General features: G+C 42.9%; 1 long non-coding RNA gene across 1 annotated transcript; it reads right to left on the reverse strand.

The window, feature by feature from the left end:
* Positions 1-570: 570 nt before the first annotated feature.
* LOC135539164 (uncharacterized) lies at positions 571-5,429 on the reverse strand. Its single transcript, XR_010455558.1, has 3 exons — positions 5,216-5,429; positions 785-902; positions 571-626 (listed from the first exon to the last, which is right to left on the reverse strand). It is a non-coding gene; the product is annotated as an uncharacterized LOC135539164 (long non-coding RNA).
* Between the last annotated feature and the right edge of the window lie 18,777 nt (positions 5,430-24,206).

The raw sequence follows: 24,206 nt of genomic DNA on the forward strand, positions 1-24,206 counted from the left end.
CAGGACACCTATGCCACCCGATGTCACAGGAAGAACCGGTACTTGTCCTCCTTTGTCATGCTGCTAAAAAAACTTTAAAAAACACCACATCTTGGCAGTGGTTAGGAGCATTCCCCGAACAGTCCATGATCTTCCTCTGGACACAGCAGGCAGTCCTTGATGTAATACTTCAGTCACTACATTACTAAGCCTGGCTACATGCTGTATTGCCATTAGCCTTTACTGAGAACAGAAATGGGAATATTAACGACATTACTTCCTGTTTCAATGCCATGTCTGTGGTAATGAACTTGAACGGTGCATCCGTCTCCTGCTGGTCATTCTATATCCACTAACCAGACAGTTGTCCCTATAAACCGTTCTCTCTTTCATGACCACCACCAGTGGTGTTTCATTGTCCATCTATTTGCCTCACACTAAGCTAACCCCCATAACAGGTTTATGACCACAACTTTTCATAATGCGGCCAGGAAACGGATCTACATGGCTGTGATGTTCATCTACACGTGATGTCTGAGAAAATAAAACACCATGAGGTTCAACATCCTAGACTTTATTTCAGAGCAGAAGAGAAAAGGCAACATTTACAGATGTTGAGTTGTCCCATCAGCAGACGAGATAAATTCCTGAAAAAAATAAAATAAAATTAATTGAAAATACTCTCATATTCATGGTGGGGTTAGGGATCAAAGCATGGCAATGCTGTGGCAGACCAAAACACTGGTTTTAAAGCTCTTAGCTAAACCCTGACATATAAAAAACCTTTACACTAACTCTAAGGTACCTGGTCAGGATCATACAGATCGTTGTTGAAAGACAGAGCGTAGACTGCCTGTTCATCCATATTGGTCATCAGAGTCTCCTTGTCTGTGGACTGGCCCCGAGCTGCAGCTCTTACTCTGCTAAACACAGAGTAGGGTATATACGTTTATGGTAGTATGATACAGGTATATAACAGGGTATACAATGTAGGTATAGAGCAGCAAGGTAAACAGTAGTAGGGTAAATAGCCATAAAGTATATAGTAGTAGGGTTAGGAGCAGGGTGTCATGAAGTTGGCGTGTGGGTAAGGTTTATGACCCCCCCATAAATACCTTTCTCCCTTCCCTCTCTCTGACTCTACAGAGGGACTCTTGATTAGACTTTGTTAAACATAGAAAGTCTGGGAACATCAAACAAGTGGAAGGAAAGGAACCATATTTTGGTAATAGAACCAGTTGAAAATATGCATTGGTACTTAATGAATATTATGTCAGTTAGGGTTTGTCATCTGAGACATTATGACTGATGACAGGACGACACTATCTGGGAAAGTCTACACATTATAGTTATCAGATGCAAGTGGAATTGTTGTGCAATTTAAATTAGATTTAAATGAAACTACTTGTGAAAAGATTAAATGCAATTTTAGCTTCCAAATGAGAGAACTGGGTTTTCATAAGATTAGAGCTCTGCTCAATCAGTGGCACGCCCCTGTGAAGAGACATGGGTTATAAACTAATGAAACACCCTTCTCTCCCGCCACTATATAAGCCCTTGACGAAAATGTAACCTACTGTTTCGGGTACATTAGGACGACGGTTCGATGTCAGCATTCAGATAATAACTACAGAACGAAGCCAACCTCAGCGTTTGTTGCAAATGGTATGAACTTAACTCCTATTCACTACAGAAGTGATACCTCCTAGCCGTCGAGTTAGCAGCAGCCGCTGTAAAATGTGGGCTAGGAGAGGACAGAGTATCCCGTCTACCACACAACGACGACACTACAAAATTTCCTGTTCACCACCAGAGACACTCTTCAAAGGACAAAGACCTGTTGGGCAACACGGCCTTCCATCTACCACCAACCTATTGAAGCGCAGCTCAGAGTAAATATTTATTGCATTTTACTTTTCCAAATGGGCGGCAATTTAGAATGCATAACATTCTGTATTTACGATAGAGTAGCTGCCGACTAGACATAGACAACTTCTCCTTTTGTTCTTCAGTCTTCCCGCTATTTCATTCAAACCCAACCCCCTTTCTTTGAGTAACCAGCTGCCATATCAGTTCCGTCCGCTACGGACGTTTTCCTTTATGACAATTTGTAATCAAGGTATGATTATTCCATGTGTATGTAATTCTGTGAGATTAAATTCACAGAATTAGGTGATTAGGTATTTAGTAAATAAATAAACTAAATTTTGTATTTCTGATATAACTTGTTAGCCAGGGTTCGTGAAGATAACCAAGAATTTACAACTTTCAGATGACTGAAATAAAGTGACGATTAATATTGACTGCCATTGATGTAAAATATTACTAGGTCTTTAAGGAAGATAACAGCTCTATAAATATTATTTTGTGGTGCCCCGACTTTCTAGTTAATTACATTTAAATTATTAGCTCAATCAGGTAATATTACTTACAGAGAAAGGATTTTATAGAGTAGCATGTTATATCACTTAAACCAGCATAGCCAAAGACACAGCAGTAGTAATACAATAGTAGAGTATAGAGGGCTTACAGCAGTAGGGTATATAGTAAACAGTAGCAGGGTATAGAGGGATTACAGTAGTAGGGTTTAGAGCAGTAGGGTATATAGTATACAATAGAATGGTATAGAGGGATTACAGTAGTAGGGGTATACAGGGTTTATAAGGATTAGGGTATACAGCAGTAAGGTATACAGCAGTAAGGTAAGGGATAGTCATTGGGTTAGGGACAGCAGTAGGGTATACAGCAGTACGGTATAGAGTAGTTGGGTATATAGGTACAGTACCAGTCAAAAGTTTGACTCATTCTAGGTTTCTATATTTTCCTATTTTCTACCAAAAGTGTTCAATCAAAATATATTTTATATTTGAGATTCTTCAAAGTAGCCAGCCTTTGCCTTGACAGCTTTGCATACTCCTAGCATTCTCTCAACCAGCTTCATGATGAAGTCACCGGGAATGCATTTCAATTAACAGGTGTTCTTCTTAAAAATGTATGTGGAATTTTATCTTCTTGTGTTTGAACCAATCAGTTGTGACAAGGTAGGAGCTCTCATGAGGACCACCACAGGAGTGGAAGACCCAGAGTTACCTCTGCTGCGGAGGATAAGTGCATTAGAGTTACTAGCCTCAGAAATTGCAACCCAAAGAAACAGAGTTCAATAGCACCCCCACCATACCTCCTTCATGCTTTACAGTGGGAAATACACATGCGGAGATCCGTTCACCCACACAGCGTTGGAACCAAAAATCTCAAATTTTGACTCCATACCAAAGGACAAATTCCCACCGGTCTAATATCCATTTCTCGTGTTTCTTATAAGCAAGTGTTTTCTTATTGGCGTCTTTTAGTAGTTGTTTCTTTGAATCAGGCCTTCATGGCCAAATTGCTGCAGTCTCCTCTGAACAGTTGATGTTGAGATGTGTCTTACGTGAACTCTGAAGCATTTATTTGGGCTGCAATTTCTGAGGCTGGAAAGTCTAATGCACTTATCCTCTGCAACAGAGGTAACTCTGGGTCTTCCACTCCTGTGGTATGAGAGCCAGTTTCATCATAGCACTTGGTTTTTGCGACTGCACTTGAAGAAACTTTCAAAGTACGACAGTTTCCATATTGACTGACCTTGATGTCTTAAAAGTAAAATGGACTGTGGTTTCTCTTTACTTATGTGAGCTGTCGGATTCTGAGAAATGTTACATATTCATGTCACTGAAGGAGTGCTAAAGTTGAGGGTCTACAACAGAAGTTAAGGGTTATAGGAGGAAGGTATTGTTGGAGGAAATTAGTTGAAATGATGAATTATGTATACATTTAAATTAGAACCATTCATTTTAATACTATTATGTTGTGGTATGAAATGTATGGGTTTTTGGTTAAACTAGGACTGAAAATGTAGGTAAAACTAATGAATTGTCTGTACCTTGCGGGTTTAAGGGAGAAGGAGGGTATCTCTTTAGACAGATAAGAATGTTCTTTGATGTTCCATAAGTGGAGAAGAGTATGTCTGACAGATTGGAATGTTTGTCTCCTACTCCCGTCATAAAGCAATCTCCAGACCTGAAGACACTGCGCTATTGTGTGGATTGGAGAAAGTGTGAGAACTGATGACGTCATTTTTATCTTCTCTTTAAAATGTAATGTTCTTTGTATTTTGGGCCAGTACTCATCAAGAATAAACGCTGAACTTGTTTTTAAGACTGGTCTCTCGCTATTTCATGCAAATGATTAACTTAAAACTTATTATGAAATAGATAGTGTGAATTTGGTTTTGGCTACCCTAACAGGTATATAGTGGGGACAACTAAGCTTGGAATGTGTTGAGTGCAGGGAAGCGATTACATGTGGCAGGTATTGATAAGGGTAGACATCCTAGAAACTAACAATGCCACTGAGGGAGAGAGGGTAATGTATAACATTTACATTATGTCGGGATATGTTACTGTTAGACATCAGGGATTCTCTGGGAGAAGAGACAGTCTGGTATCAATAACCATGACAGCCTTCAGTTGGGGAGGAGTGAGCACTTTGGGGTAGAGTTCATGTCAGATGAAGTGAGGAAGAACAGATATCACTAAGGTTCTTCCTAGCAACAGGGATGCATTGGCTATTCGGTTGTGTAGGAGACAGCCTAGGAGAAAGGGTTATATCAGTGCTTGTGTGAAATGTTTTTTTTTGTCTGAAATACAGCTGTAACGACCCTTTGGGAAGAATTATACTTGGTTAAGCTTCTCTAGTGTCCGTGAGTTATTTACTCAGAAATACGACCATAACAGAACCATTCTTGCCATAATATAGACTTGGTATTTTACCAAATAGGGCTATCTTGATACGGGAATAGTTGGGAACAGATTTCTTGAATTAGAATCACTTGGAGCTGATGTGTTTTTACAGTATAAAGAAATACAAAAAGCAAATCTTATTATATATTATTTTTTCTTGAAGACTTGGGAGGCCAAATAAAACCACCCGCAGGCCAAATCCGGCCGTGGGTCGCCAGTTGCGGAACCCTGGTCTACAGGTTATGTGAATGGTATGCAGTTGGCCTACAAGTTAAAGAGGTGGACTGTAGAAAACTTTACGTTTGCTCATTCAAAGTCCTAGGTATGACAGAGGTCAACCAGAAGACTGCGAATACATCTACTGACATTGGGGCCTTGAGAAAGACACACCACTTGTGTGTGTGTGTCTATCTCAGGGGTTGGAAAATACTTAACACATTGATTTTATTTGAGACTACCTCTTCCTGATGATGACAGCAGCGATGAGGACTCCACCAATGAGGCTGAGGATGCCCAAAGTGAGGGGGGCATTACTGACCCCTGGACCCTCACCCTCCTCACAGAACACACCATGGTATCCCAGAACACACTGGCAGGTGGTTTCTCCACCCCTTGTCACACATTTCCCATGTCCATTACACTGCTGGGCATCACATGACTCAGAGTCCAGCTTCTGCACCTCTACCCCCCCGGGGGTGGTCCTCCCAGACCAGTCCTGGCTAGGGGGGACGGTGTTCCCAGCATGCCCCAGGGAAGGTTTACTAGGGCTGACATCTTGGGGATTCACTCCAGACCAACCTGGAGGTTACAGAGAAATCCTTGGTTATAATAAGAGAACAGGGTGTTAAAGAACCACTTTTTTCACATTGGATTTACGGTAATTTCCTAATAAAAATATTGGCAAATGATAATGCAACTCTTACAGGCCCATTTTTGGCATGCATTTTCTAGCACGCTGGGAACTAATGGTAGTAGCGGGCGGCCATTTTAAAAATCTATTGATAATACACACATTCAAAAATAAATATATTATTCATGAATTTAGGCAGGTCCTAAGGAACAATTAATCAAATATATTTTCAAAAGAAAGGTATAGCATAGAGTTTAATTAGGCCTATTTTACAGTTCAATGATATCACTATGGTTGTGCATGTCATTAGACGAACTGTAAACCAGCCTTGAGCCATGGCAGAACTTTACAGAAATAAGGGGGAAATAAAAAAGTTTGTTTTCATAACGGCAATACCATTCAGATAAGAAAAGGAAAAAAGTTGTCAGAAAAACATCTTTGTATGAAAGGGATGTCAGTAGGGCTAAATAATCACAACCTCAAATAAAATCTGTCTAAAAGTACAGCAAACGTGCACTAACCAACCAGCAGTTTCATTCTATAGACTAGGTTACCAGTGAACTATATATACACACTAGGTTACCATTTCCTACACTGTTACTGATAATAAAACACTATTTTCCACACAACTCTTTTCCACACATCTCCAATGATTTTTGAACAATATAACTTATTCATGCCTCATGAGCTTAGTTCAACTGTCACTATGAGAACACAAAAATAAGCTTGTTTTTCTAATGTTTGATAACATTCTTGTAAACAAACACTGTTTAGCCTCATATCATGGTTAAAATTATTTTGAATTCATGTTCAGTCCTTGCATCCACAACTTTATTAATCAAATAGTCACCCACGATATGCAACTGTTCAGGGAAGTCAGGAACCAATAAACACAACAAGCATAGGCTTGCTTTTTCAAACAGAAATTTGCATGGAGAACAAGAGCACATCCTCCCAGCTGCCCACGACACGGTCACCACCGATAAATCCAAGATAATTTAAGATTTCATTATGATTTTTTTTACAGCTGGCCAAGCTTTCCTCCTGGCTTCCCCAACCAACAGCTCCTCACCCCTAGCAGCAACTTGCCTTTGCAGCTTCTCATTCACCCAAATTGCAGATGTTCTGAAATAGCTGCTAAACCAGGACCCGTAAAAATCAGCTGGGCTAGAAAATCTGGACCCTCCCTTCCTAAAATTACCCACTGCCATTGTTGCAAACCCTATTACCTGTCTGTTCAACCTCTCGTTTCTTCCGAGATCCCTAAAGATTTGAAAGCTGCCGTGGTCATCCACCTCTTCAAAGGGGGTGACACCCTAGACCCAAACTGTTAGACCTACATCCATCCTGCCCTGCCTTTCTAAAGTCTTCGAAAGCCAAGTTAACCTCTGACGCCCCATCCCGTGAACGGGACCGTTATCATCTAACACTAATTAGGATAACGCAACGGACATAATATTCCTAGAAAATATTCCTATTCATGAAAATCACAAATGAAATACATTGAGACAGCTTAGTCTTTTGTTAATCACCCTGTCATCTCAGATTTTCAAAATATGCTTTACAGCCAAAGCTAGACAAGAATTTGTGTAAGTTTATCGATAGCCTAGCATAGCATTTTGTCCAGCTAGCAGCAGGTAACTTGGTCACGGAAATCAAATTAAACCGTTTACCTTTGATGAGCTTCAGATGTTTTCACTCACGAGACTCCCAGTTAGATAGCAAATGTTCCTTTTTTCCAAAAATATTTTTGGAGACGAAATAGCTGGGTTTGTTCTTCACGTTTGGCTGAGAAATCGCCTGGGAATTGCAGTCACGAAAATGGCGAAAAATATTCCATATTAGCTCGATAATATCGACAGAAACATGGCAAACGTTGTTTATAATCAATCCTCAAGGTGTTTTTCAAATATCTATTTGATAATATATCCTTCGGGACAATTCGTTTTCCAGTAGTACCGATTGGAGTAATGGCTACCTCTATTTTAAGCGAGAATCTCTCTGGAAGCATCAGGTGACCACTTGCACAATGTAGCCGCCTACGGGTATTCTTCAACATAAATGCGTAAAACTACGTCACAATGCTGTAGACACCTTCGGGAATACGGAGAAAGAGTAATCTGGTTGATAGCCCATTCACTGCTCAATAGGGACACATTGGAACACAGAGCTTTCAAAACATGAGGCACTTCCGGATTGGATTTCTCTCAGGCTTTCACCTGCAACGTCAGTTCTGTTATACACAGACAATATTTTTACAGTTTTGGAAAATTTCGAGTGTTTTCTATCCAAAGCTGTCAATTATATGCATATTCTAGCATCAAAATATCCCGTTTACTACGGGAATGTTTTTTTTTCTTCCAAAAATGAAAATACTGCCCCCTAGTCACAAAAAGTTAATATACAGATCACTGATCATTTCGAATCCCACCGTACCTTCCCCGCTGTGCAATCTGGTTTCCGAGCTGGTGACGGGTGAACCTCAGCGGGTTTGGACCTAGAATACGTGGACAACGACAAATACCTAGGTGTCTGGCTAGATTGTAAACTCTCCTTCCGGACTCATATCAAACATCTCCAATCCAAAATCAAATCTACATTTACATTACATTTAAGTCATTTAGCAGACGCTCTTATCCAGAGCGACTTACAAATTGATCTAGAATCGGCTTTCTATTTCACAACAAAGCCTCCTTCACTCACGCCTCCAAACATACACTAGTAAGACTGACTATCCTACCGATCTTCGACTTCGGCAATGTCATCTACAAAATAGCTTCCAATACTCTACTCAGCAAATTGGATGCAGTCTATCACAGTGCCATGCGTTTTGTTACCAAAGCGCCTTTAACCACCCACTACTGTGACCTGTATTCTATAGTCGGCTGGCCCTCACTACATATTCGTCGCCGGACCAACTGGCTCCAGGTCATCTACAAGTGTATGCTAGGTAAAGCTCCGCCTCATCCCAGCTCACGATAACACCCACGGCACGCCCTCCAGCAGGTATCTCACTGGGCATCCCCAAAACCAACACCTTTGAGCGCATTTCTTTCCAGCTCTCTGCTGTCAGTGACGGGAATTAATTGCAAAAAAAAATCGCTTAAGCTGGAGACTTACTTTTACCTCACTAACTTTAAACATTAGACCATGTACAGCTGCTCGGATAGCTATCTGTAAAAAGCCCACCCACTTTGCTGCTCTTTTGCACACCAGTATCAACTTCCTCACCATCATCTGCTCATCTATCACTCCAGCATTAATCTGCTAAATTGTTATTACTTTGCTACTATGGCCTATTTATTGCCTTACCTCCTCATGCTATTTGCACACACTATCTGGAACGTATTTTTTCCTATTGTTTTATTGACTGTACTCTTGTTTATTCCATGTAACTGTTGTTTGTCGCACTGATTTGCTTTAGCCAGGTCGCAGCTGTAAATGAGAACTTGTTCTCAACTAACTTACCTGGTGAAATAAACTTAACAATTTTTTATCTGAATGTAGTTACATTTCTCCAGCACCATCCCTCAGCTTTTTTACCAAAACAGAGGCGGGGTGTCCATTTTGTTACCATTTCAGCTGGGGATTTGTCTTAAAACCTCTTGAAGCTAGGGGGCACTTTTTATGTTTGGAAAAATAACGTTCCCAAAGTAAAGGGCCTATTTCTCAGGACCAGATGCTGGAATATGCATATAAATGACAGATGAGTATAGAAACCACTAAAGTTTACAAAACTGTAAAAATGTTGTCTGCGAGTTAACTTCTTGGATACAGGGGGCACTACTTTAATTTTTGTGATGAAAAACGTTCCCGTTTTAAACAAGTTATTTTGTCACAAAAAGATGCGACTATGCATATAATTGACAGCTTTGGAAAGACTGACGTTTCCAAAACTGCAAAGATAGTCTGTGAGTGCCACAGAACTGATTTTACAAGCGAAACCCAGATAAATATCCAATCAGGAAGTGCCGCATTTTTCTAAACAGCCTCATGCCAATGACTCCTTATATGGCTGTGAAGAAGCTTGGAGTCAGCTTACGTTTCCCACGTTTTCCCCAAGGTGTCAGCAGCATTGTGATGTCTTTGTAGGCATTTCCAATGGAGAATGGCTGTAAGAGACCATATAGGGCGAGTGAACGCATGGTGTCTCCCAGAGAAAACGTTGCGTAAAATACTGAGGTAGCCATTTTTCCAATAGTTTCTTATGGAGAAACCAACTGCCTCCACGGATATATTACTGAATACATATGTTAAAAACACCTTGAGGATGGATCCTAAACAACGTTTGCCGTGTTTGTCGATATTATGGAGCAAATTTTGAAAAAAGTTTGGCGTTATAGTTGAAGTATTTTCGGTCGATTTCTCAGCCAAGCAGGATGAACAAACGTGATGTTTTTCACCTCCAAAAATATTATTTTTGGAGAAAAGGAACATTTGCTATCTAACTGGGAGTCTCGAGTGAAAGCATCTGAAGTTCTTCAACATTAATTGGGTTGCTTTTCTTATTTTTGTGAAAATGTTGCCTGCTGCCAGCACAGCCTAGCATAGCATTATGCCATGCTAAACTTACAGCCAATGCTAGACCAGCATTTGTGTAAAGCATATTTTGAAAATCTGAGTTGACAGTGTTGTTAACAAAAGGCTAGGCTTGTGTTTCAATATATTTATTTAATTTCATTTGCGATTTTCAAGAATAGGAAACTTTGCGTTATGGTAATGCGCTTCAGGCTATGATTACGCTCCCGGATACGGGATTGCTCGTCGCTAGAGGTTAAACAGAACTGATATTGCAGCCTAAAACCTGAGGAAAATCCAATCATGAAGTGCCCCTGTTTTTGAAACATCTGTTCTTATGCATCCCTATTGCCCATTTAAAGGGATAGCAACCAGATTCCTTTTTCTAGCATAAAAGAGGGGTCTGGGTAGCCCTTTGATTAGCTGTTCAGGAGTCTTTTGGCTTGGGGGTAGAGAAGAGAAGCCTTTTGGACCCAGACTTGGTGCTTTGGTACCGCTTGCCGTGTGGTAGCAGAGAGAACAGTCTGACTAGGGTGGCTGGAGTCTGACAATTTGTAGGGCCTTCCTCTGACACCGCCTGGTATAGAGGTCCTGGATGGCAGGAAGCTTGGCCCCAGTGATGTACTGGGCCGTATGCACTGCCCTATGTACTGCCTTGCGGTCGGAGGCAAAGCAGTTGCCATACCAGGCAGTGATGCAATCAGTCAGGATGTGCAGCTGTAGAACCTTTTGAGGATCTGCCAGTTGGTCAGTTCATGCTTGGAGTACACGTCCTGGTAAACCATCTGGCCCTGCGGCCTTGTGAATGTTGACCTGTTTAAAGGTCTTACATTGGCAACGAAGAGCGTGTTGGTAGTTCTCCTGCTCCCTTATAATTATCCGCGATTTCATTTTTGATCTGTTTGGTTCCCGCCGCTTCAATTGAATGGCGTTGCGCTACTCTGTTACAGTCAAACCACGTGGTTAGTATGAGGATGACAATGTTGGCTTCAACTTGGCTTCCATACACATCCTTCCATTCAAAAAAGAAACCTGGCCTCCCAAATGGCTGTGGTCTAAGCCACTACATCCCAGAGCTAGCTGTGCCACTAGAGATCCTTGTGAGATTTTCCTGTCTCATTGCGCTCTAGTGCCAGGAGCAAAGCACATTGACCTGGCGCAATGCACACTGACACGGTCACCAGATGTACGGTGTTTCGTCTGACACATTGGTGCTGCTGGCTTTCGGGTGAAGCAGGTGTTGTGTCAAGAAGCAGTGCCGTTTGGCTGGGTTGTGTCGGAGAACGCATGGCGCTCGAGTTCGTACGGGAGTTGCAGCGATGAGACAAATTAAACAAAGTTGGCTAGTTTTAGGTCACTAATAAAAACTGATGGTGAGATGGTTTATTCATGGTTTATTATGTGTGCCTGTGTTGGCCACAGGCTACAGAAACATCAATGTCCACATTATTCTCACATTTTAGAATGCAATAATTAGAAAATCAAGGTAAAAAAAGTGGTAATAGCCTACTTTTTCCATACACTTTGTGGGTGGATGGGTTTTTTATATTAGGATGTATATGTACAACTACTGTATATAATTACCATTTTATAACATTGAGATCCTTAAACTGCAATTGAGTGCCTGAAAGTCCTTGAATTTGACATGCCAATGTCTGTATGAATTTCAGATATGGGCTAATTTGCATAAATGTCACTTTTATTCCTCCAAGTACACATGTGGAACTGCATACATCTATATTTGTTACAATGTCACATTAGACCCATTTACTTCAGAAAGTTCACACCCCTTGACATTTTCCAGTTTGTTCTGTTTTCAGCCTGACTAAATTAGTTAGAGTAAAAAAAAAAAAATCTAAACAAGTCACACAACTTGCATTGATTCACTGTGTGCAGTAAGTGTAGTCAGAATAAAATAAATTTAATGGTGCTAAGCACAGGTATAATCTTAGAGGAAAACCTGGTTGTCTGGTTTCCACCAAACAGATGAATTCAGCATTAGTAGGACAATAACCTAAAACACAACACGAGTTGCTTACCAAGAAAACACTGAATGTTCCTGTGTGGCCAAGTTAGTTTTCACTTCACTCTACTTAAATCTATGACAATACCTGAAAAATATGTTTGTCTAGGAAATGACTAAACCAATTTTACAGAGCGTGAAAAAATGTGAAAATAATAATATGCAAATATTATACAATCCAGTGCTCTGAGACTAAGCCAGAAATACTGTTTTAATCACTGCAAAAGGTGTATCTACAAAGTTGACTCAGGGGTGTAAATAGTTACGCAAATGAAATCTGTATTTCATTTCCAATTAAATTTGCAAATATTTTTAATAACATGTTTTCATTTTATTATTATGGGGTATTGTGAAAGATGTGAGAAAAGACATTTAATCAATTTTGAATTCAGGCTGTAACAAAATGTGGAAGTCGTCAAGGGGTATGAATACTTTCTGAAGGCACTGTACCTGCAGAAAAAAAAGCTTCAAATTGATGTTGAAAGTAAGAAAGTGTTGTATTGTGCATGTAATTACAAAGCAGCAAACCAGAGCTGTAATTCTAACCAAGTTGTCATGTAGTGGTGTAGTGTCTCATTCCTGCTGATACTGAACAGAGTTCACACGATATGGGTGATTAATAGAACAGCTCCATTGTTATGAAGGCATGATGAGATCTTAAATACATTGTTACCATTGTTGGTTAGCTATCTATAATTTTCTCTCTCCATATTAACATAGATCGGACATCAGTGAAACCACCAGAAAAGATGCAATGAGCAGCTTCTTGTCATTGTTACTAGCTATCTGAACCCATAACACATCTTTCGGCCACATCGATTCGAGCATAATTTTTGTGAAGTTGTCAGCCAATCTGTACAGTCTTTCTATGTGAGTCAGGGGGTATAAACTGTTCACTTAATTTCTATGGGTGAGTTAGGTGTACAGTCTTTTCACTGTATTTCTATGGGTGAGTCAGGGGTATAGTCTATTCACTAATTCTTTATGTGAGGCAGGGCAGGCGGGGTTGGTGTTACTCACATTTGATCTCGTCTGAATGGTCGAGGCAGTCGGTTTGGTGGTTACAGAACTTTGTGAGGGGGAGGCACCTGCTGCCGTCGCTACAGGCCCTGCTGCCCTCTGGACACTGGAGGGGGGGGAAGGGGCGACACGTTTTGGTGTCGACAGGTTGGTAACCACGTCCACATCGGCAGCTACGCCCCCCTGGGTAGGCCAGGCACAGCTGACTGCAGCCTCCGTTCCGCTCTGAGCAGCTGTTAGTTCCTGGGATAGAGAGGACATAGTTGGTATACCATTGGCAGAGCCAGATGTGACACTACTTACCTCCGAAAACACTACACCCAGAGGAAGTGCGCTTGTTCAGTGTCTCTGCACAGTGACACCGTTATACCGCCACCTAACTGCACAGTGACACCGTTATACCGTCACCGTACTGCAGAGTGACAGCATTATAACATCACCTAACAGTGACACATTCACTGGGCCGTGGTGGACACTCACCTTTCTGACTGGTCTTGCTGTAAATCCTCAGTGCCACTACATTGGTATAGACCTCAAACCACAGCTGCTTGGGCTGAAATCCATCACTGAACCAGATTCTAGTCACATCTACAACAGAGAGTCAGCCAGAGGGTGTTATTTAATGGAAGCCTCTAATATAATCCAGATAGAAATCAGGCATTCCCCAGTGTAGCTGTCTAGTCCCTTTACTTGTTTTAATCTTTACTAATGACATGCAGCCAGTGTACCATGTATGCAGATTGCGTCAGTCACCGCTGTTACATAAGGTGAATTATCTTTTATTTTTTATCTGATTCTACTGCTTGCATCAGTTACCTAATGTGGAATAGAGATCCATGTAGTGCTTACGCCACCCGTAGTCTGTTCTGGACTTGGAGATTGTGAAGAGACCACTGGTGGCATGTCTTTGAGGTATGCTTTGGTGTTTGAGCTGTGTGCCAGTAGTTCAAACAGACAGCTCGGTGCATTCAGTATGTCAATACCCCTCACAAAAACAATTAGTGATGAAGACAATCTCTCGTCCACTGAGCCAGGTTAGATTTACATGCAGATTATTAATGTTAACTCTGTGTACATCCAAGGGCCAGCCATACTGTTCTGAGCCAATTGTAATGTTCTTACGGCCCCATTTGTGGGACCTGACCACACGACTGAACAGTAGTCCAGGTGTGACAAAACATGGGCCTGTAGGACCTGCCTTGTTGACAGTGCTGTTAAGGCAGCAGAGCAACACCATTATGGGCAGATTTATTTACACAAAGCCAGTGGCATGTCGTTAGTATAGATTGAAAAAGTAAGCTGCCAAGACAGCTGCCCTGGGGAATTTGATTCTACCTGTATTATCTTGGAGGTTTCCATTAAAGAACACCCTCTGTTCTGTTAGAAAGGTAACTCTTTATCCACAATATAGCAGGGCATAACAGTGACAAGAAAACATACACTCTTTGGAAATACCTGGATTTCTGCATAAATTGGTCATAAAAGTTGTTCTGAACTTCATCTAGGTCAACACAATATGCTACAACAAATTATATATATATATATATATTTGTTTTTATTGAACAATGAAAACATTCACATTGCAGCATGGAAAAAGAATGTGACCCCTTGGATATAATAACTGGTTGACCCTCCTTTGGCAGCAATAACCTCAAACATTTTTTGTAGTTGCAGATCAGACCTGCACAACGGTCAGGATGTATTTTGGACCATTCCTCTTTACAAAACTGTTTAGTGTTCAGCAATATTCTTGGGATGTCTTGAGTGAACTTCTCTAATGAGGTCATGCCACCGCATCTCAATCGGGTTGAGGTCAGGACTGACTGGGCCTTTGATTTACTAATGTGTTTTGGTTTGTTGTCCTGTTGCATCACCCAACTTATGCTTCAATTGGCGGACAGATCGCCTTAAATTCTCCTGCAAAGTCTTGATAAACTTGGAAATTCATTTTGCCATCGATGATAGCAAGTTGCCCAGGCTCTGAGGCAGCAAAGCAGCCCCAAAACATGATGCTCCCTCCATCAAACTTTACATTTGGGATCAGGTTGATGTTGGTGTGCTGTGCCTTTTTTCTCCACACAGTGTGTGTTCCTTCCAAACAAATCAACTTTAGTTTAATGTCTCCACAGAATATTTTTCCAGTAGCGCTGTGGAACATCCAGGTGCACTTTTTCAAACTTCAGACGTGCAGCAATATTTTTTGGGGACAGCAGTTGCTTCTGCCATGGTGTCCTCCCATTAACACCATTCTTGTTTAGTTTTTTTTACATACTGTAGTCTCGTCAACAGAGATGTTAACATGTTCCAGAGATTTCTGTAAGTCTTCAGCTGACACTAGGATTCTTCTTAACCTCATTGGGCATTCTGTGCTGTGCTCTTGCAGTCATCCTTGCAGGACGGCCACTGCTACGGAGAGTAGCAACAGTGTTGAACTTTCTCCATTTATAGACAATTTGTCTTACCGTGGACTGATGAACATCAAGCCTTTTAGATGTACTTTTGTAACCCTTTCCATCTTTATGCAAGTCTACAATTCTTAATCTTAGGTCTTGAGATTTATTTTGTTCGAGGCATGGTTCACATCAGGTAATGCTTCCTGTGAATAGCAAACTCAAATTTTGTGACCGTTTTTTTTATAGGGCAATGCAGCTCTAACCAACATCTCCAATCTTGTCTCATTGATTGGAATCCAGGTTGTTAGCTGACACTTTCTCCAACCTAATGTTTAAATGACGTATTCCAATATAGACAAGAAAAATACAATCATTTGTGTTAGTTTAAGCACACTATATTTGTCTATTGCTGTGACTTAGATGAATATCAGATATTGGGAATATCAAATCTTGGGAATTTCACAGGCTTCACACTTTTCCTTGTCACTGTTTTCCAACAACAGACTGATCAATAATGTCAAAAGCCGCACTGAAGTCTAACAAAACAGCCCCCCCAAATATTTTAATCAATTTCTATCAACCAATCAGTCATTTGTGTAAGTGCTGTGCTTGTTGAATAGCCTTCCCTATAAGCATGCTGAAAGTCTTGTCAATTTGTTTACTGGTCAACCATTCTTTCTTAAAGTTTACTAAGGGTTGGGTAAAGGCTGACTTGGACCAGTAAAAGGGGCTTTTACTATTCTTAGGTAGCGGAATGACTTTAGTTTCCCTCCAGGCCTGAGGGCACACCCTCTCTAGTAGGCTTAAATTGAAGATGTGGCAAATACGAGTGGCAATATCATCCGCTATTATCCTCAGTAATTTTCCATCCAAGTTGTCAGACCCCAGTGGCTCGTCATTGTTGATAGACATTTCTTTCACCTCTTCCAAACTCACTTTACGGAATTCCAAATGAAGGGTGGGGCTGTACTGTTCAGGGGTTGAGGGTGTGAGGTGTGGAATGTAGGGTGAGAGGCTGTACTGTTGTCAAGGTTATGGTTAGGGGTGTTGGATTGTACCATTGTCAAGGTTAGAATTAGTGGTGCCGGGGAGGTTACGCACTGTTCAGACGCCACACTTATGGTGAGTCGTATTGAATCAAAATTAAGAGCGAGCTGGCAAGTTCAAACGCTTTGCTTGATGTACCGATTAGATTCATACGACCGCTCAGACTTCCTCGTTGGTTTTGGGTGGAATTCAAGCATAACAGCGATCTTTCCTACATCTGCGAATATGAGACTATGATTGCACTTCCGTGGTGGTTGGTAGAGGAGCAACCTTTATTTGCATCAATTAACATGTATTAATATAAATTACCATTCCTCCCGACAGTGGAAGAAGTGCTCTGGCATACTGCATGTGCTTCAATCAGCACCGCATTGACAGAGCGGCAGAGGCTGTCCAACCAGACGAAACTAATGGTTTCAGACCGCACTCTATCCCCTTCTTCCAAAGAATAGGTGAGGTATTTTTTTCCAGTGCAGCGATAGAGCTGTGCTTGATCTAGGGCTTATGGGTGTACGGTGCGGATTAGTGAGGTGTAGAGCTATGTTTGATCTAGGGGGGTGTACGGTGTGGATTAGTGAGGTGTAGAACTGTGTTTGATCTAGGGTTTAGGGGTGTCCGGTGTAGATTAGTGGTGTGAGGTGTACCATACCTTTATCCAGGCTGCTCCACAGGAGGATGTTCTCAGCCAGTGTCAAGGACATGAGGCCGGGATCGGCTTTAAACTGTTTATATCCAGAACCATCCAGAAGAATGGAGTCGATCACTCCAGCACCTGCAACAAGGGACATGTTTTCACTGAGGACAGCAAGTCTGGGGAAATCAATTCATCCCAATGAGGTATTCCACATTGCTTGTAAAGTGCCATAATAATCTAGGTCGGCCCATTTAGTACAGGTTATAATATCCCCTGATGTCAGCCCATTACAAGTTAGAATCTTAGACATAATTCAGCCCAGTACAGGTTACAATCTCTCACCCATGTCGGCTCAGTACAGATTATTTAAACTCGGACAAAACAGAGATGCTTGTTCTAGGTCCCAGGAAACAAGGAGATCTTCTGTTGAATCTGACAATTAATCTTAATGGTTGTACAGTCGTCTCAAATAAAACTGAAGGACCTCAGCGTTTCTCTGGACCCTGATCTCTTTTGAAGAACATATCAAGACCATTTCAAGGACAGCTTTTTTCCATCTACGTAACATTGCAAAAATCAGAAACTTTGTCCAAAGATGCAGAAAAATTAATCCATGCTTTTGTCACTTCTAGATTAGACTACTGCAATGCTCTACTTTCCGGCTACCCGGATAAAGCACTAAAACTTCAGTTAGGATGCTAGCAGCCGTATTTAGCACTAACTAGAACCCCCAAAAAATGTATCATATTACTCCAGTGCTAGCCTCCCTACACTGGCTTCCTGTCAAGGCAAGGGCTGATTTCAAGGTTTTACAGCTAACCGACAAAGCATTACATAGGCTTGCTCCTACCCATCTCTCTGATTTGGTCCTGCCATACATACCTACACGTACGCTACGGTCACAAGACGCAGGGCTCCTAATTGTTCCTAGTATTTCTAAGCAAACAGCTGGAGGCAGGGCTTTCTCCTATAGAGCTCCATTTTTATGAAATGGTCTGCCTACCCATTTCAGAGACACAAACTTGGTCTCAACCTTTAAGTATTTACTGAAGACTCATCTCTTCAGTGGGTCATATGATTAAGTGTAGTCTGGCCCAGGAATGGGAAAGTGAACGGAAAGGCTCTGGAGCAACGAACCGCCCTTGCTGTCTCTGCCTGGCCGGTTCCCCTCTTTCCACTGGGATTCTCTGCCTCTAACCCTATTACAGGGGCTGAGTCACTGGCTTACTGGGGCTCTTTCATACCATCCCTGAGAGAGGTGGGTTGAGTCACTGATGTGATCTTCCTGTCTGGGTTGGCGCCCCCCCCCGCGCCCCCCCCCTGGGGTTGTGCCGTGGCGGAGATCTTTGTGGGCTATACTCGGCCTTGTCTAAGGATGGTAAGTTGGTGGTTGAAGATATCCCTATAGTGGTGTGGGGGCTGTGCTTTGGCAGAGTGGGTGGGGTTATATCCTTCCTGTTTGGCCCTGTCCGGGGGTGTCCTCGGATGGGGCCACAGTGTCTCCTGACCCCTCCTGTCTCAGCCTCCAATATTCATGCTGCAGTAGTTTGTCGGGGGGCTAGGGTCAGTTTGTTATATCTGGAGTACTTCTGTCCTATTCGGTGTCCTGTGTGAATTTAAGTGTGCTCTCTAATTCTTTCTCTCTCTCGGAGGACCTGAGCCCTAGGAACATGCCTCAGGACTACCTGACATGACTCCTTGCTGTCCCCAGTCCACCTGGCCGTGCTGCTGCTTCAGTTTCAACTGTTCTGCCTTATTATTTGACCATGCTGGTCATTTATGAACATTATAACATCTTGGCCATGTTCTGTTATAATCTCCACCCAGCACAGCCAGAAGAGGACTGGCCACCCCACATAGGAAGAAACCTAGAGGAATCAGGCTAGGTTTTGGCCTTTCTAGGGAGTTTTTCCTAGCCACCGTGCTTCTACACCTGCATTCCTTCCTGTTTGGGGTTTTAGGCTGGGTTTCTGTACAGCACTTTGAGATATCAGCTGATGTACGAAGGGCTATATAAATACATTTGATTTGATTATAATCTCACCTAAATCAGCTTAGTACAGGTTACAGTCTCACCTATGTCAGCCCAATACAGCCGAGTACCCTTGTTGGAGAACAGAAGGGAGGTTGGCATCACAGCCTTCCTCCAGAGCAGCGTCTGACTACGTCCATCCATGAAGGCACAGTCCACCTGCGGCAGGCTCCTCACATTCACCTGGCCCAAGGCCGTGAAGCACAGGCGTCCTGAGGGGGGGTGCAGGGCGATGGAGGTGGTTCCATGAAGGCCTAGTTGGATTAGAGGTGCAGTGTGCTGCCCCCTGGTGGTGGTAACTTGTAGGTCAGGCTGCTTCCTGCTGCTCCAGTACAAGTTTAGTGTGACCCAGTCCACAGCCAGAGCCATCACTGTATCATCCTGGAGATTCAGAACTCTGCTGCCTGGTGTCAGGCCTGAGCTACCCAGTTTCAGGAGATCTACTGAGCCCTGGGCAGCATCAGCCAAGTATAAATTTCTCTCCTGTACAGCCAAATCCATCCCCGAGGCCTGGTGCCCCCACGACAGAGACCATATATGGTGTTCAGGCAACCGCTTCAACCCCACACCATTATGGATGGTGCTAAGGTATATCTGAAAAGACACGAGCAGAAACATTTATCTAGAGTCATCTATAGGTGGAGGCTCTGACCAACAGTCAGGTTAAGGTAAAATCAGATCACTATACTGTCCTACATGACTGACTGCAGTTGGAGTCACATACCTGTGTAACTGCAGTAGGAGAGAGGAGCAAGAGGAAGGTGGTGTCTACAAGGGTGGAGCAGGTGAGGCCGTCCCCAGCCAAGAGAAGGCCTGCTGCACATCTACATACAGCTTTGGGTCCCGTAGACCCAGCCCTGGGGCCTGTAGACAGTCCTGGAGCCAAGAGACAGATGTGGGAACACTGGAGCGCCTCACAGGGGCTGGACACGTTGGTCTGCCGGAGGGGGTGCATAATCTACAGACAGCACAAGAGCGATACTTTTTACTGACCATTATAAACACGGGAACATAAGCAACTTCATTATTTTTTGTACACCTTTATTTAACCATGTAGGCCAGTTGAGACCAAAGTGCAAAAAAAAAATCAAACAGTTAAACATAGTCAATAACACAATGGAAAAATGTTCAGTGCAAATTTATAAGAGTGTACAAGAATAGAGGTAAGGCCATAAATAGGCCAGAGGCGAAATAATTACAATTTAGCATAACACTGGAGTGAGGGATGTGCAGATGATGTGAAAGTAGAAATACTGGGGTGCGAACAAAGAGGGTAAGGCAGTTGGGTGTGCTATTTACAGATTGGCTATGACAGGTACAGTGATCGGTAAACTGCTCTGACAGCTGATGCTTAAAGTTATAAAAGATATGACTCCAGCTTCAGTGATTTTTGCAATTCATTCCCATCATTGGCAGCAGAGAACTGGAAGGAAAAGAAAAGGAAGTGTTGGCTTTGGGGATGACCAGTGAAATATACCTGCTGGAGCGCATGCTACGGGTGGGTGATGCTATGGTGACCAGTGAGCTGAGATAAGGCAGGACTTTACCTAGCAGACTTAGATGACTTGGAGCCAGTGGGTTTGGTGACAAATATGTAGTGAGTGCCAGCCAACGAGAGTGTACAGGTCGCAGTGGTGGGTAGTATGTGGGGCTTTGGTGACAAAACGGATGGCACTGATAAGACTGCATCCAGTTTGTTAAGAAGAGTGTTGGAGATGACATCCCAAGTCTAGGATCGGTAGGATAGTCAGTTTTACGAGGGTATGTTTGGCAATATGAGTGAAGGAGGCTTTGATGTGAAATAGAAAGCCAAATGTAGATTTAATTTGCGATGAGAGATGCTTAATGTGAGTCTGTAAGGAGAGTTTAGTCTGATCCGACACCTAGGTTTATGTAGTTGCCCACATATTGGGGCAGCAGGGTAGCCTAGTGGTTAGACTGCTGGACTAGTAACTGGAAGTTCAAACCCCTGAGCTGACAAGGTACAAATGTGGTTCTGCCCCTGAACAGGCAGTTAAACTCACTGTTCCTAGGCCGTCATTGAAAATAAGAATTTGTTCTTAACTGACTTGCCAGGTTAAATAAATAAATACAAATATTTTAAGTCAGTACGCTTGAGTAGTGATGCTCGTCGGGCGGGAGAGTGCGAGCAGAAATTAGTTGAAGAGCATGCACTTAGTTTTACTTGCATTTATAATCACTTGGAGGCCTCGGAAGGACTTGTGTATGGAATTGAATCTCGTTTGGAGGGGTTTTAGCACAGTGTCAAAAGGGCCAGATCTATACAGAATGGTGTCGTCTGCGTAGAGGTGGATTAGAGAATCACCAGCAGCAAGAGCGACATTGATATTTACAGAAAAAGAAGTCTGCCCAAGAATTGAACCCTGCGGCACCGCGATAAACTAACCCTAACCCTAACCCTAACAGGCCCTCCGATTTGACACACTGATCTTAGAACTAGTTGTTGAACCAGGCGAGGCAGTCATTTGAGAAGCCAAGACTGTTGAGTCTGCCGATAAGAGTGTGGTGATTGACAGAGTCGAAGCCTTGGCCAGGTCAATGAAGACTGCACAGTACTGTCTTTTATCGATGGCGGATATGATATCGTTTAGTACCTTAAGCATGGCTGAGGTGCACCCATGACGGTCCAGATTGGCTAGCCCAGCTGATTTGTACAGGTCCAGGTTTTGCAGCTTTTTCAGAAAATCTGCTATTTTGGTAACGGAGAAGCTGGGGAAGCTTGGGCAAGTAGCTGCGGGGGGTGCGGAGCTGTTGGCCGGGACTGAGGTAGCCGGGAGGAAAGCATGGCCAGCCATAGAGAAATGCTTATTGAAATTCTCGATTGTGGATTTATTGGTTGTACTGTTTCCTAGCCTCTGTGCAGTGGGCACCTGGGAGGAGGCGCTCTTGTTCTCCATGGACTTTAGTGTCCCAGTACTTTTTGGAGTTAGAGCTACAGGATGCAAATTTCTGCTTGAAAAAGCTAGCCTTTGCTTTCCTGACTGCGTGTATTGGTTCCTGACTTCCATTAACTGTTTTGTTTATTCTTTATTTAACCAGGTCAGCTAGTTGAGAACAAGTTCTCATTTGCAACTGCGACCTGGCCAAGATAAAGCATAGCAGTGTGAACAGACAACAGAGTTACACATGGAGTAAACAATTAAGTCAACACAGTAGAAAAAAAAGAGAGTATATACTTTGTGTGCAAAAGGCATGAGGTAGGCGGATAATTACAATTTTGCAGATTAACACTGGAGTGATAAATTATCAGATGGTCATGTACAGGTAGAGATATTGGTGTGCAAAAGAGCATAAAAGTAAATAAATATAAACAGTATGGGGATGAGGTAGGTAAAATTGGGTGGGCTATTTACCGATAGACTATGTACAGCTGCAGCGATCGGTTAGCTGCTCAGATAGCAGATGTTTGAAGTTGGTGAGGGAAGTCTCCAACTTCAGCGATTTTTGCAATTCGTTCCAGTCACAGTCCGCAGAGAACTGGAATGAAAGGCGGCCAAATGAGGTGTTGGCTTTAGGGATGATCAGTGAGATCACCTGCTGGAGCGCGTGCTACGGATGGGTGTTGCCATCGTGACCAGTGAACTGAGATAAGGCGGAGCTTTACCTAGCATGGACTTGTAGATGACCTGGAGCCAATGGGTCTGGCGACGAATATGTAGCGAGGGCCAGCCGACTAGAGCATACAGGTCGCAGTGGTGGGTGGTATAAGGTGCTTTAGTAACAAAACGGATGGCACTGTGATAAACTGCATCCAGTTTGCTGAGTAGAGTGTTGGAAGCTATTTTGTAGATGACATCGCCGAAGTTGAGGATCGGTAGGATAGTCAATTTTACTAGGGTAAGTTTGGCGGCGTGAGTGAAGGAGGCTTTGTTGCGGAATAGAAAGCAGACTAGATTTGATTTTAGATTGGAGATGTTTGATATGAGTCTGGAAGGAGAGTTCAGTCTAGCCAGACACCTAGGTACTTATAGATGTCCACATATTCTAGGTCGGATCCATCCAGGGTGGTGATGCTAGTCGGGCGTGCGGGTGCCAAAAGCATGCATTTGGTTTTACTAGCGTTTAAGAGCAGTTGGAGGCCATGGAAGGAGTGTTGTATGGCATTGAAGCTCGTTTGGAGGTTCGATAGCAGTGTCCAAGGACGGGCTGGAAGTATACAGAATGGTGTTGTCTGCGTAGAGGTGGATCAGGGAATCGCCCGCAGAAAGAGCAACATAATTGATATATACAGAGAAAAGAGTCGGTCTGAGAATTGAACCCTGTGGCACCCCCATAGAGACTGCCAGAGGACCGGACAGCATGCCCTCCGATTTGACACACTGAACTCTGTCTGCAAAGTGGTTGGTGAACCAGGCAAGGCAGTCATCAGAAAAACCGAGGCTACTTAGTCTGCAGATAAGAATATGGTGATTAACAGAGTCGAAAGCATTGGCAAGGTTGATGAAGACGGCTGCACAGTACTGTCTTTTATCGATGGCGGTTATGATATCGTTTAGTACCTTGAGCGTGGCTGAGGTGCACCCGTGACCGGCTCGGTAACCAGATTGCACAGCGGAGAAGGTACGGTGGGATTTGAGATGGTCAGTGACCTGTTTGTTGACATGGCTTTCAAAGACCTTAGATAGGCAGGGCAGGATGGATATAGGTCTAACAGTTTGGGTCCAGGGTGTCTCCCCCTTTGAAGAGGGGGATGACCGCGGCAGCTTGCCAATCCTTGGGGATCTCAGATGATATGAAAGAGAGGTTGAACAGGCTGATAATAGGGGTTGCGACAATGGCGGCAGATAGTTTCAGAAATAGAGGGTCCAGATTGTCAAGCCCAGCTGATTTGTACGGGTCCAGGTTTGCAGCTCTTTCAGAACATCTACTATCTGGATTTGGGTGAAGGAGAACCTGGAGAGGCTTGGGCGA

The sequence above is a fragment of the Oncorhynchus masou genome, unplaced genomic scaffold (genome assembly GCF_036934945.1).
Source record: "Oncorhynchus masou masou isolate Uvic2021 unplaced genomic scaffold, UVic_Omas_1.1 unplaced_scaffold_1514, whole genome shotgun sequence".
NCBI lineage: Eukaryota > Metazoa > Chordata > Actinopteri > Salmoniformes > Salmonidae > Oncorhynchus > Oncorhynchus masou.